Here is a 12,092-nt window from a genome sequence, read left to right as displayed (position 1 = left end):
CCTTCAATTTTCTCCTGTACCAACAAGCTTATTGATAAGATCTCATATTTGCTCTAAAGAGATTACTCTCTTTGATCTAAGGAACTGAATCTTGTTTAAATGAAAGTAAACACCCTTAAGAAGGGTAATGTATAAAGATGGTATCAGTCATTAACACCATAGCATAAATTGTTGTGTTCATGCAATTAACATTTATTGATGGGCCTCTGAGGGCCTATGTCAGGCTCAGTGACAGTAAAGACACGCCCCTGAGGGGCACTGGACCCATGTCATCATTTCATTAGATAATGTTAGACAAGTTGATTCAATTTTGGGCTCAAGTTTGTCATTTGTGAATTGAAGGAATTGAATTAGATTGATATTTTTCTAAGGCTCTGCAGATTTCAAGTTCCCCCTCTGAAAAGGGAAAGGGCTCTGATCAGAGCAGTTCTCGATTATCTTATTTATATACTGGACTTAAAAAAAAATTTTTTTTGAAGAAAGAGTTTTACAGCTAAAATATAGGGAATTAACAATTTTGAAAATAACCCTACTAGATGACTTTTAGGATTTTTAAAACTGGAACTTCCAAGACTTTCAATATTCTGTAATTTGACCCTATTTTTTCTGTTTACAATGGGATAGCCTCCTGAGAGGACATATTCACAGAGGAGGGAGAAGGAAGCAAAGTCTAGGGCACAGGACACTCGCCAGGCGGGTTTCTAGACATTGGTCAGACTAGGGTTCAAGGTGTTTAGTATCTGCCTGGGCCAAGTGTGGGTGTGTGGGAGGTTGCAGCAAAGTCTGATTTTGCCAGTTATTCAGTTTTGGCAAAGGCCAGCCCCAGGGCTCAGTAGAGCATGGACCACCTACTTTGTGGTTGATCCTTCTGAGTGAGAAAAAAAATCCCCCGGAGAAACAGAAGTCTTTACAAATAGCTCCACTTTGCAAAGGTCATCTCTCTCTAGGAAGTGCACTTTCTTCCCCCTTTAAGAAAGAAGTTTGAGCTCATTAATTCCACTGGCCCCATTTCAGCAAGTAACATGTAGTTTTAAAAGTAAGCATAAGAAAAAGGAATTTTCTGTAAAATAATCTTATCTGATATAGAGAAACTCTAAATATAAAACATATTCTGCCTTTAGGTCTTTTCTCCCACCCCCAACTTGGAATCTCTTCTGGAGTTGTTTCAAAACAACTTTTAACAATGTCAAAAGAAATTTTAGGGGGCACCTGACTGGCTCAGTCTGTACAGCGTGCAACTCTTGATCTCAGGATTGTAAATTCTAGCCCCACGATGAGCGTGGAGACTACTTAAAAATAAAATCTTTAATTAAAAAGACACTTTAGGACACTCATTCAAATATTAAAGGACAGTTTCTTAAAATATTAGGAAGTGCAAAATCATTAAATAACTGATTTGAACTAACCAAAACAGAAAGTCTATTAATATATATATTTTTTTAATGTTTATTTATTTTTGAGAGAGAGACACACACACAGCGTGAGCAGGGGAGGGGCAGAGAGAGAGGGAGACAGAGAATCTGAAGCAGGCTCCAGGCTCTGAGCTGTCAGCACAGAGCCCATCACGGGGCTCGAACTCACGGACCGCAAGATCATGACCTGAGCTGAAGCCGGACACCTAACCGACTAAGCCACCCAGGCGCCCCAAATCCTTTCTATCATGCTCAGATAAAACCTCTTCTTGGATTAAGAGTAAGAATGGAAAAGATTGGAAGCTATCTCGGATAGTTTGCCCCTGGAATCCCTTTCACTGATGAACATAGGGTTTGAGGCTTGAGAGAAATTCCCCCCCACCCCCCATTAAACTCTGGACACAGAATCAGAATGAAGTCAAAGGGGCAAATTTACAAGGACCTCAGAGCAGCTGTCACAAACGCAACGAAGATGATGGTTGATAGTTGGTTCTGGGAGTCTCAGTGCCTTCTGTTCGTCATGACTGTGACAGCATAGATGGTTGGAGGTCTGAAACATGACGTCCACCTTAGAGAAAACAGGGAGACATCAATAAAGCAGGAAGAGTTTCCCAGAGATTAGAGGGACTGCGGCAAGCAAAGGTGAGAAAACCCGTGAGGGGCTAGCTTGGTGACTAATGAAACTGTAAAATGAAACTGTCCAAGGTAAAACGAAACTGTCCAAGAGGTGCCTCAGTGACCTTTGAACCATTCAGCCTAGTGAGTGACTTCTGGCCAAGCACAAACCTGGATTTTAGGCTGGTGGTAGATGTAAATTGTTTTGTTTGTTTAAAAAAAATTTTTTTTTAATGTTATATTTAAGAGAGAGACAGAGAGAGAGAGAGACAGAGAGCACAGGGGAGGGAGATACAGAATCCAAAGCAGGCTCCAGGCTCTGAGCTGTCAGCCCAGAGCCGGTCTCAGGGCTCAAACTCATGAACCGTGAAATCATGACCTGAGCTGAAGTCAGACTCTTACCCGACTGAGCCACCTGAATGCCTTAATGTAAATTTTGTTTTTAACGTCTCTTGAGATTTCTTCTCTGACCCATGCATTATTGACAAGTGTGTTGTTTAATCTCGTTGTATCTGGGGATTTTCTAGTTGTCTACCATTAACTGTTCTAGTTTAATTCTACTGTGATCTGAGAGCAGATGATATGACTTCCATTCATTTAAATTGGTTAAGGTGTGTTTTATGGCCCAGAACGTGGCCTGTCTCGGTGAATATTCCATGTGAGTTTGAGAATGTGTGTTCTGCTGTTGCTGGATGAAGCAGTCTATAGATTTCAATTATACACAGTTGATTGATAGTGTTGTTGAATTCAACATGTCCTGATCTTCTGCCTACTGGATGTGTCCGTTTCTGATACAAGAATATTCTCCAACTGTGATAGTAGATTCACCTATTTCTCCTTACAGTTCCAACAGTTTTTGCCTCATGAAGTTTGACGCTCTGTGCTAGGTGCATATACATTAAGGATGGTTGTATCTTCTTGGAGAACCGACCCTATCATTATGTAACACCTCTGTTAATCTGTGATAACTTTCCTTGATTTGATGTCTGCTCCATCTGAAATGAATATAGTTACTCTTGCCTTCTTTTGATTAATGTTAGCATGGCAAATTTTTCTCCATGTCTTAACCTTTAATCTGTATGTGTCTTTATACTTAGAGTGGATTTCTTGTAGACAATATATAGCTGGGTTTTGTTTCCTGATCCACTATGATAATCTTTTAATTGGCACATTCAGATCATTGACATTCCAAGTGATTATTGGTAAGGCTGGGTTAATAGCTGTCATCTGTTGATGTTTTCGATTTGTAGCCTTTGTTCCTTTGTTCCTGCCTTTTGTGGTTTTAATTGAGCATTTTACATGATTTCATTTTCTCTCCTTTTCTAGTTTATCAGTTATTCTTTTTTTTCCATTTTTTAATGGTTGCCCTAGAGTTTGCAATAAACATTTACAACTAATCCAGATCTACTTTCAGATATCACTATACCACTTCCCAGGTAGTGTAAGTACCTTATAATAAAAAAAATAGTAACAAAATAATTCCGCCCTCCAGTCCCTTCTATTATTGCTGTCATTCATTTCACTTATACATAAACATAAATAAGCACGGATACACATAAGATCGATTGATCTATCTATCTATAAGAAGGGGAGCCTGGGTGGTTCAGTCAGTTAAGCATCACACTTCGGCTCAGCTCATGATCTCACAGTTTGTGAGTTCCAGCCCCTCATTAGGCTCTGTGCTGACAGCTTGGAGCCTCGAGCTCGGAACCTGCTTCAGATTCTGTGTCTCCTTCGCTCTCTGCCCCTCCCCCACTTGCACTCTGTCTCTCTCTCAAAAATAAGTAAACATTAAAAAATTTGTTTAATATACGTTAGCATACGAAACTGAATACATTGTTGCTACTATTATTTTGAACAAATTGTTATTTGTTAGATCAATTACGAAAAATAAATTTTTTATTTTAAATGTTTATTTATTTTGAGAGAAAGGGAGAAAGAGAGTGCACACACGTGCAAGAAGGAGGGGGACAGAGAGAGAGGGAGAGAGGGAGAGGCAGAGAAAGAGAATCCCAAGCAGGCTCTGCACTGACAGCGTGACGCCTGATGCGGGGCTCTAACTCATGAACCATGAGAAAATGCATGACCTGAGCCCAAATCAAGTTGGATGCTTAACCAACTGAGCCACCCAGGTACCCCTCATTCTTTTTTAAAAAATAATTTTGCAGGACACAACATTCTAGGATGGTCATTTTTTGTTTTATCTCAGCACTTTAAATATTTCACTGCACTCTCTTCTTGTTTGCCAGGTTTCTGAGGAGGTTGAATGCAGAGTTCTTATCTTTTTTCCTCTATAAGCAAGTTTTTTTTTTCCCCTTCTGGCTTCTTTTAAGAGTTTTTCATTAACTTTGATTTTCTGTAGCTTCAAAATGATATCCTTTAGGTACAGATTCTGGGGCATTTATTTTGCTCGATGTTCTCTGAGCTTTGTGAATCTGTGGTTTATGTCTGGCATTAATTTGGGGGAAATTCTTTGTTTTTGAATACCATTAATGAAGTTGAATAAATTGAAATAATTATCTAATATACAATTTATATTAATTATATAAAACATAATATATAAATAATTATTTCAAATATTTCATCTGTTTCTTTCCCTCTTCTTCCTCCTCCTGATGTTCCTGTTATGCATATGTTACACTTTTTGTAGTTGTCCAACAGGCCTTGGATAGTCTGTTTTTTCTCAGTCTTTGTTCTCTTTGCTTTTCAGTTTTGGAGACTTCTGTTGAGATTGCTTTAAACTCGGAGACTCTTTGCTCAGCCATGTCCGATCTACTAGTAAGCCTATTAAAGGCCTTCTTCCTTTCTGTCACCGTGTTTCTTGATCTCTAACATTTCTTTTTGGTTCTTTCTTAGGATTTCCAGCTCCCTGCTCACATTGCCCATCTGTTCTTGCATACTGTCTACTCTGTCCATCAGAGCCCTTAGCATGTTAATCATAGTTGTCTTAAATTCCTGGTCTGATAACTCAACATCTCTTCTGTTTCTGGTTCTGATGCTTGCTCTGTCTCTTCAAATTGTGTTTTTTCCTTTTAGTATGCTTGGTAATTTTTTGTTGATAGCGAGACATAATGTATAAATAAGGAACTGCTATAAAATAGGCCTTCAGTAATGTGCTGGAAGGAAAGGGAAATCATTCCATAGCCCTATGATTAGGTCTCTGTCTTTTAGTGAGCCTATCCCTCTGGAATGTAAACTTCACAAGTGTTTCTCAGTATTTTTCTCCTCCTTCAGGTGGGACAGAAAGGCCAGAGCTTCCTTTCCCAGGTCAGTCAGGCTTTGATAATACTCCAGCAGTTGCCGCTTCTGTTAACTAGTTTCCCTTGAGAGCAGGCCTTGTTAAGTAGGATAGGATACTCTGGCATTATATTTAAAGGATTCTTTTTCCTTTCCTCTTCCAGGAAGCACAAGGGGTTTCTCTCTGATATTTACTGTGAGAACCTGGTTGAGCTCCTGGAGGTAAATCTTACAATATTGTGGGGGCCCCTGTGTGAGTCCCCCCGGAGTTCTTAACTCTCAAGCTTGTCCCCACTGAGCTGCCAGCAATTCATCAATTATATATATCTAGTTCAGGTTTTCCTATGCTGACACTGGTTCCTGTGGGTGATTTCCACTGCTGAGTCTCTATTCCAACAAGCCAAGGCTCCCTGTATTCTCCTCTCAAATCTCGGGGGCAGATGTTTGCCCTGTGTTCTCCCTTCTCCTATGGATCCAAGAAGAGCTGATTTTTCAGTCTTCAGCTTCTTCCTTGCTAGGACAGAGAGGTGACTTTCAAGAACCAGCTGTAGATCTTGATAAACACTGGTGTCACTGAGAGAACTTTTTATTCAAGGTGGAGGAATTTAAAATATATCAGAAGAAGTCAGATGCCTAGTGATTTTTTTTTTCTTTTCTCAGTAGGCTCCACACCCAATGCAGAGCCCAACATGGGGCTTGAACTCACAACTCTGAGACCAAGACCTGAGCTGAGGTCAAGAGTCTGATGCTTAACCAACTGAGCTACCCAGGTGCCCTGAGTTCTAATTATAAATATTTTGTTCCAACTAGGAGGATCAGAACAAACATGAAGAACTTGGTTGGAGTAATGGATTGGTTGGGAACTAGAAAAAGTCTTGTTGCAGAGTCACCAGGCTGCCAAGACAAGGTGCTGGCCTTTCATTAATCTCAATAATTCTTCTTGGAAAGACAACATTCATAGTGAAGGGGTCTAGTTTAAGTCAGGCATGGTCCTCCACAAGTCAGTATCTATAAAATGATTGTGTTTCTAGTTAGTAAAGAGCCTCAGAGGATTTGCTCTATGGATTGTATTGTGTTATTTTTTTCTCAACAAATCCAAGGTAGGTGTCCAGTACCAATTCTTTCTATCAATTCTAACTCTCACCTGTTCCTTTTTGGAATAGAAAACGATAGAGTATGAGGTTTCCTATAATATTGAAAATGTCTAAAAAGATAGGTTGTTCATTATGGGGGGAAAAATGAAAAAACACAGCGTATTTATATCTTTAAATAAAACACAGCCTAAGAAATAATACAATATTTTGTGTTAAGTTGATGATGCCGTGTATTGCATATCATAGGGCTTTTTTTTGTTATTTACTTCTGCTAAGGCTTGGTAAAGAATCTACAACTCTGTGTTGAGAGAAGGCTGTGTTCTAATGGAGAACGGAAGAGACAGAGTCTGAGAGTCTGATAAAATGAGCCTGTGCCTCCAAGCATAATAGTGGTGCGTTCTGATTTTGCAGTATCTCTAGTCAATGAAGCCACAAGGTGAGATCATTTGGAACATTTTATATTAACTTAGGGGAGGCAAGATAAGGGAGAGAAGCAAAACTTTAAAATACAATCTGGTTTAATCAACATCAGGGGCCCATGAACTGTTTGGGACTCAGACGGAAAAACAGAGAACTTGAAAGTGGCTATAGTAAATGAGCCCAATGTTGCTGCCCTGTGATGGCTTCTATTTAATGGAAAGCTGTGGTTCTCCAAGGTAGATTGCAAATCTGATTAGGGATCGGCCTGGAACAGAGAGTGTACTCTGACCTCTGGGAAAGGGTTTTGCCCTCTCAGAAAACCTCACCACATTCTATGTGTACACTGGGTGACTAATATTTATTATAGAGCCATGTGATGGAACAGTGAACAAAGGTTGTCCCTGGTCACCTTGGGTCCATCCCCACAATTGCTCCTCTCGTGGACTGTGACGTATAGCTCGCCTCCCTCAGCAGTTTTTGAGCCGCCAACAAAAGCTATTTTATAAATACAGCTCAGAACCTTCAGGCATGTGTTAGGATAGCTTATCAGACATATTGCATACTCCCCTCTCAGTTGCAAAACAATTCTCCCAAGGGTTCCTTTGCCTTTGTGACTATGCTTTGATTGGCTGTGAATGAGGTCATAACACTGATTACTTTTCTTGGTGAAGTCAGGGATCTGAGTGTTATGTGCGTGTCCACGTTGCGTTAGGTAATAGGAGAAACTTTATGCATGGATCTTGAGCCACGCTGGACTCATTTACTATGAGCCTCTCATGTGGCAACTCAATGAAATACAAATCAACTGTGTGCCCTTTGTTACTTACAGCTTTTGGAAATAATCTGTTTGCATTGGATCCTTCCTCTTGGACTATCTAAGTTTAGTATTCAGGCTTTATTGTTAACAAGCTGTGTCCTTCTACAAACACAAGGCAAACTACTAGACACAATTTAAAAAGAAATCTACAGACAAAAATCTGTCAAGGCAGAATTATAAGAAAAGTAAGCTTTGTTTATAATTGAGAGTTGAATTGCAGGTCTTTGCAGCTCATTTTGACAAAGCAGAGAATGTGTGGGAAGGAAGCATTTGACTAGATGGTTTTAGAAAAATATTAACATATCTTGTGATCTTGGAGTAGGTTAGATATTTCTCATTTCTAGAGAGATAGGAAAATACTCGTCGTAGAATCCATGAAATGCTGTTTAAATCATAGATAAAGTTGGGGTGCCTGGGTGGCTCAGTCGGTTGAGCAGCTGACTTCGGCTCAGGTCATGATCTCACAGTTTGTGAGTTTGAGCCCCACGTCGGGCTCTGTACTGACAGCTCAGAGCCTGGAGCCTGCTTCGAATTCTGTGTCTCCACCTCTCTCTCCCTCTCCCCCATTCACACTCTGTCTCTCTCTTTCTCTCTCAAAAATAAATAAACTTAAAAAAATTTTTTAAATCATAAAGTTGTATATGTGCAATACTATTCAGCCAGATGTCATGGAATAGACCAAATTTCAGGAGAGGTAAAATTGTATCAAAATGTCTTCAAGGTTTTTTTCTTTGTTTAAGTATAATTTCACTCTGCCCTATATAAAATATATCCCAGAAATTTTGGTTGTACAAAATAAAAACAGTTTTTCACAATTATGTTTGTTATAAATTTGGAGGTAGAATGTTCAATAAAACGTTATAGACTCCAATTCAACAAAAATTGCTTTTAAGAATCCAACGAGCATTCTGAGGCATTGTTTGGCTTTTGGACATTTAATGCTTTCACATCCTCATTATTCCATCCACAGGATAAGCCTAACAAACATTCGTTAATGCTGATAAGAGATATTTCACGTGATTTTAGCATAGCCCTTAGAAGCAACCGTATATTAAAATATTCCTCAAGGTTAATTCTGGTTTCATGGGCAATTTTAGCTGGCTCCGTGGGGTTACCACAAGGTGTATTATTCTTTCAGGGCATTCAGCACAACTCACTCACCTGAAACTGCTTTCCTGGACAAAATTTAAAATGTATTGTTTTTAGGGGTGTCTGTTAAGCATCTGACTTTGGCTCAGGTCATGATCTCACAGTTCGTGGGTTCAAGCCCCATGTTGGGCTCTGTGCTGACAGCCCAGAACCTGGAGCCTGCTTTGGATTCTGTGTCTCCCTTGCTCTCTGCCCCTCCTCTGCTCTCACTCTGTCTCTCAAAAATAAACATTAAAAACAAAAATTTAAATTAAAAAAGTGTTGTTTTGATTACACCCCATTCTGATTCTAAAAAGCAAATTTAATTTATATAGATAAGTGTAATTTTGGATTTCCATTACAGTATGTATTTGTCTAGAGCCATCAAATTTCTTTAGGTAAATATTTATAGATATTAAATAAAAATCTCCTAAAATCTTGGAGCGCCTGGGTGGCTCAGTTGGTTAAACGTCAGACTTCAGCTCAGGTCACCATCTCACTATTTGTGAGTTCGAGCCGCATGGGGCTCTGTGCTGACAACTCAGAGCCTGGAGCCTGCTTTGGATAATGTGTCTCCCTCTCTCTCTGCCCCTCCCCCACTTGCACTGTGTGTGGGTCTGTCTCTCAAAAAAATAAACATTAAAAAAATTAACAAAAAATTTCTTAAAATATTGAACTTAAAAAATCAACTTACTGTAACCATATTTAAGAAGTTCTTTAACGGGATTATAAATCACTGATGTGTACTGTGCTTTGTAGAATCACAGCGTGGACAAGACCACTCGGACTTAAGGATAATCTATGACTCATAATATCAGCTTGTCCTCAGACACTTCCTGTGATGGGGAACTCACCTTTCATGATAACTCTTTGAACTTTAGGCAACTTTCAGAGGAGATTTAGCTGGTTGACCTTGCTCAATAGTTTTAACCTTTCAGGTCTCAGTTTTTTTCACTCGTAAAGGTGTTCAAGACTTTTTTGGCATTCCTACTATGGGTCAGGCAATCCCAGTTTTGGGGGAGGGGGAACCAAGGTAAGGTATAAACAAACAGATAAATGCAATGAAAAAATAAGGCACTAGGAAATTTTAGGCTTTGGGGATATAAAGTTGGATGAAACAGTCTAAAGGGAGAGACTAGGACATACACAGTTATGAAGCAGTACAATGAGTTTAATAAAGTTCACAAGCAATTCTAGGCACTCTGAGAACACTGCCATTTGTTCTTTTAGCAACTCCCTTCCACCCAACCTCAAGGTGCTTATTTCCTACAAAAAATTGACCAATGACTACGCCCTCTGGATTAGGACTTTTCTCCGGGTACCTTCCATCCACTCTCCCTTAGACTATGACCTCCTATCAAATAGGGATTCAGCTGTTTTGTTCAGCCTTTTCTTCCATATCACCAAGCCCAAAGCCTGACATATGGAAACCCTCAATAGATATTTGCTGAATAAATAAATAAATGAACCATATCCAGAAGCTAATGGGGGTGGGGGGGAGAGCTACTAAAGGAAGTTCTATAGAGTAGAGACATGATCTTCCCTTTCCTTATTATCCTATCTGGAAACAATTCTGCTAGCAGTGGGGATATGGATCAAAGAAGACTTGAACTAAGGTAGCTGTGAAAGAGGGTATTGCAATAATTCAAGTAAGGACTGATAGGGGGGTGAAATAGGGTGGTGCCAAGGATACTGGGGGAAGCCTCAACGACTGGGGGTGGGGATGGAGGAGTGAGAGAAGTGGAAGATGACTTTCAGAGTTCTGGTTTTAGATTTCTGATCAAATCAAGGCACGTGGGAGGAAGAGCAGTTTCCAGGGGGAGAATAGGAGTCTAACTTTGGACATGTTGCATTGAAGTTGACTGTGGACAGTGAAATACGGAGACAGCCACTGGTCAGTCATTAGAAGAGGTCTGGAGCTGACTTTGCAGCAATTGTCGTGGATGCCTCGATACCTATTCCACTCTTCTCTCAATGTGATTTTGGAAATTGATCTCATCTTTTTATTTTTCATTTTTTTTTAACATTGATTTATTTTTGAGAGACAGAGTGTGAGCGGGGGAAGGGCAGAGAGAGAGGGAGACACAGAATCTGAAGCAGGCTCCAGGCTCTGAGCTGTCAGTACAGAGCCCGACACGGGGCTTGGACTCACAGACCACAAGATCCTGACCTGAGCCGAAGTCGGACGCTCAACCGACTGAGTCACCCAGGTGCCCTGACAATTGAAAGCATCTTAACTGAAGCAGCTGAAGATATAAATCAGGTGGTCACCAGCAAATGGGTGACAGTTAAATCCAGGACATTAAAGCAATTACCTGGGAAAAGTGGCTGACAATGGAATTCTGGGCAGCTTACTCTTAACGACTGAATACAGTTCTGAATTCCAGCCTCTGATTCAAGATTCGTTTTTTTTTTTTTTTAATTTTTTAATGCTTATTTATTTTGGGGGAAGGGGCAGAGAGAGAGGGAGGCACAAAATGTGAAGCAGGCTCCAGACTCTGAGCTGTCAGCACAGAGCCCCACGCGGGGCTCAAACTCATGAACTATGAAATCATGACCTGAGCCGGAAGTTGGACCCTTAACCGACTAAGCCATCCGGGTGCCCCAAGATTCCTTTTAAATCAAACTCAATCTCTCTGAGTCTGTCCAACAAGTAGCTCTGTGACCTTGAACATTTTACAAATCACTTAGTCGTTCTGTGTTTCAATGAGCTGAAATGTGAATTGAGGGTATGTATTTAGTCTGTCGATATGGGCAGATTCAGGTTTTGTATGGTTTGAAATGTACAGAATTTTGAGAGGCCCTCTTAAAAACTGGGCACAGAATCTTGGAAGGATTCCAAGTGTAAGCGAGGGGTCTTTATAGGCTTCAAGGTACATCTTCCTCTGCTTAGCTTCCGAGTTATTTTGTGGAATGAGTGAGGTAAGGCAGGTATCATGCTTAGCGCATGGTAACTGTTCAAGAAAGGTTAGCTGGCATGATTAGGAATAATTTAATACATAATTTAGATTTAGATTGTGGAAATACACACATATATGTAACTTTTTGAATTTTTGTATTGCTGGTTTTAAATCTGTTCTCACTTCTGAGCAAAGTGTTCTTCCTATCTCCTTCCCCCTCACTCTACCTGTGGGACCAACTTAACCATGAGGCGCAGTGGGAACAGTGCCTTGGGCTTACAGTGCGTTTAGAAGCACACAAAAATATTTTTATTTGTTTTAAAGTCAGAAGGAAAAGGGGTGCCTGGGTGGCTCAGTCGGTTGAGCATCCAACTTCGGCTCAGGTCATGATCATGTAGTCTGAGTTCGAGCCCTGTGTCGGGCTCTGTGCTGACAGCTCAGAGCCTGGAGCCTGCTTCTGATTCTGTGT

The 12,092-nt window shown here is 40.2% G+C and overlaps 1 long non-coding RNA gene across 2 annotated transcripts in view; it reads right to left on the bottom strand.

The window, feature by feature from the left end:
- Window positions 1-744: 744 nt before the first annotated feature.
- The window catches only part of LOC147577227 (uncharacterized), a 40,721-nt gene continuing 29,373 nt past the window's right edge, over window positions 745-12,092 (bottom strand). The window contains exons 3-4 of one of the 2 annotated variants that reach the window (XR_015255774.1): window positions 1,855-1,980; window positions 745-966 (exon numbers count right to left, since the gene is read on the bottom strand). This is a non-coding gene — a long non-coding RNA (uncharacterized LOC147577227). Of the gene's footprint in view, window positions 967-1,443; window positions 1,981-12,092 lie in introns of those variants that run through there. The other variant, XR_015255773.1, reaches the window with a different exon arrangement.

Source organism: Puma concolor, chromosome C2, assembly GCF_028749965.1.
Source record: "Puma concolor isolate L17-30 chromosome C2, mPumCon1.1.hap2, whole genome shotgun sequence".
NCBI classification, from domain to species: Eukaryota; Metazoa; Chordata; class Mammalia; order Carnivora; family Felidae; genus Puma; species Puma concolor.
The sequence above is the reverse complement of the archived record's forward strand: the minus strand, read 5'-3'. Positions and strand labels throughout refer to the sequence as shown.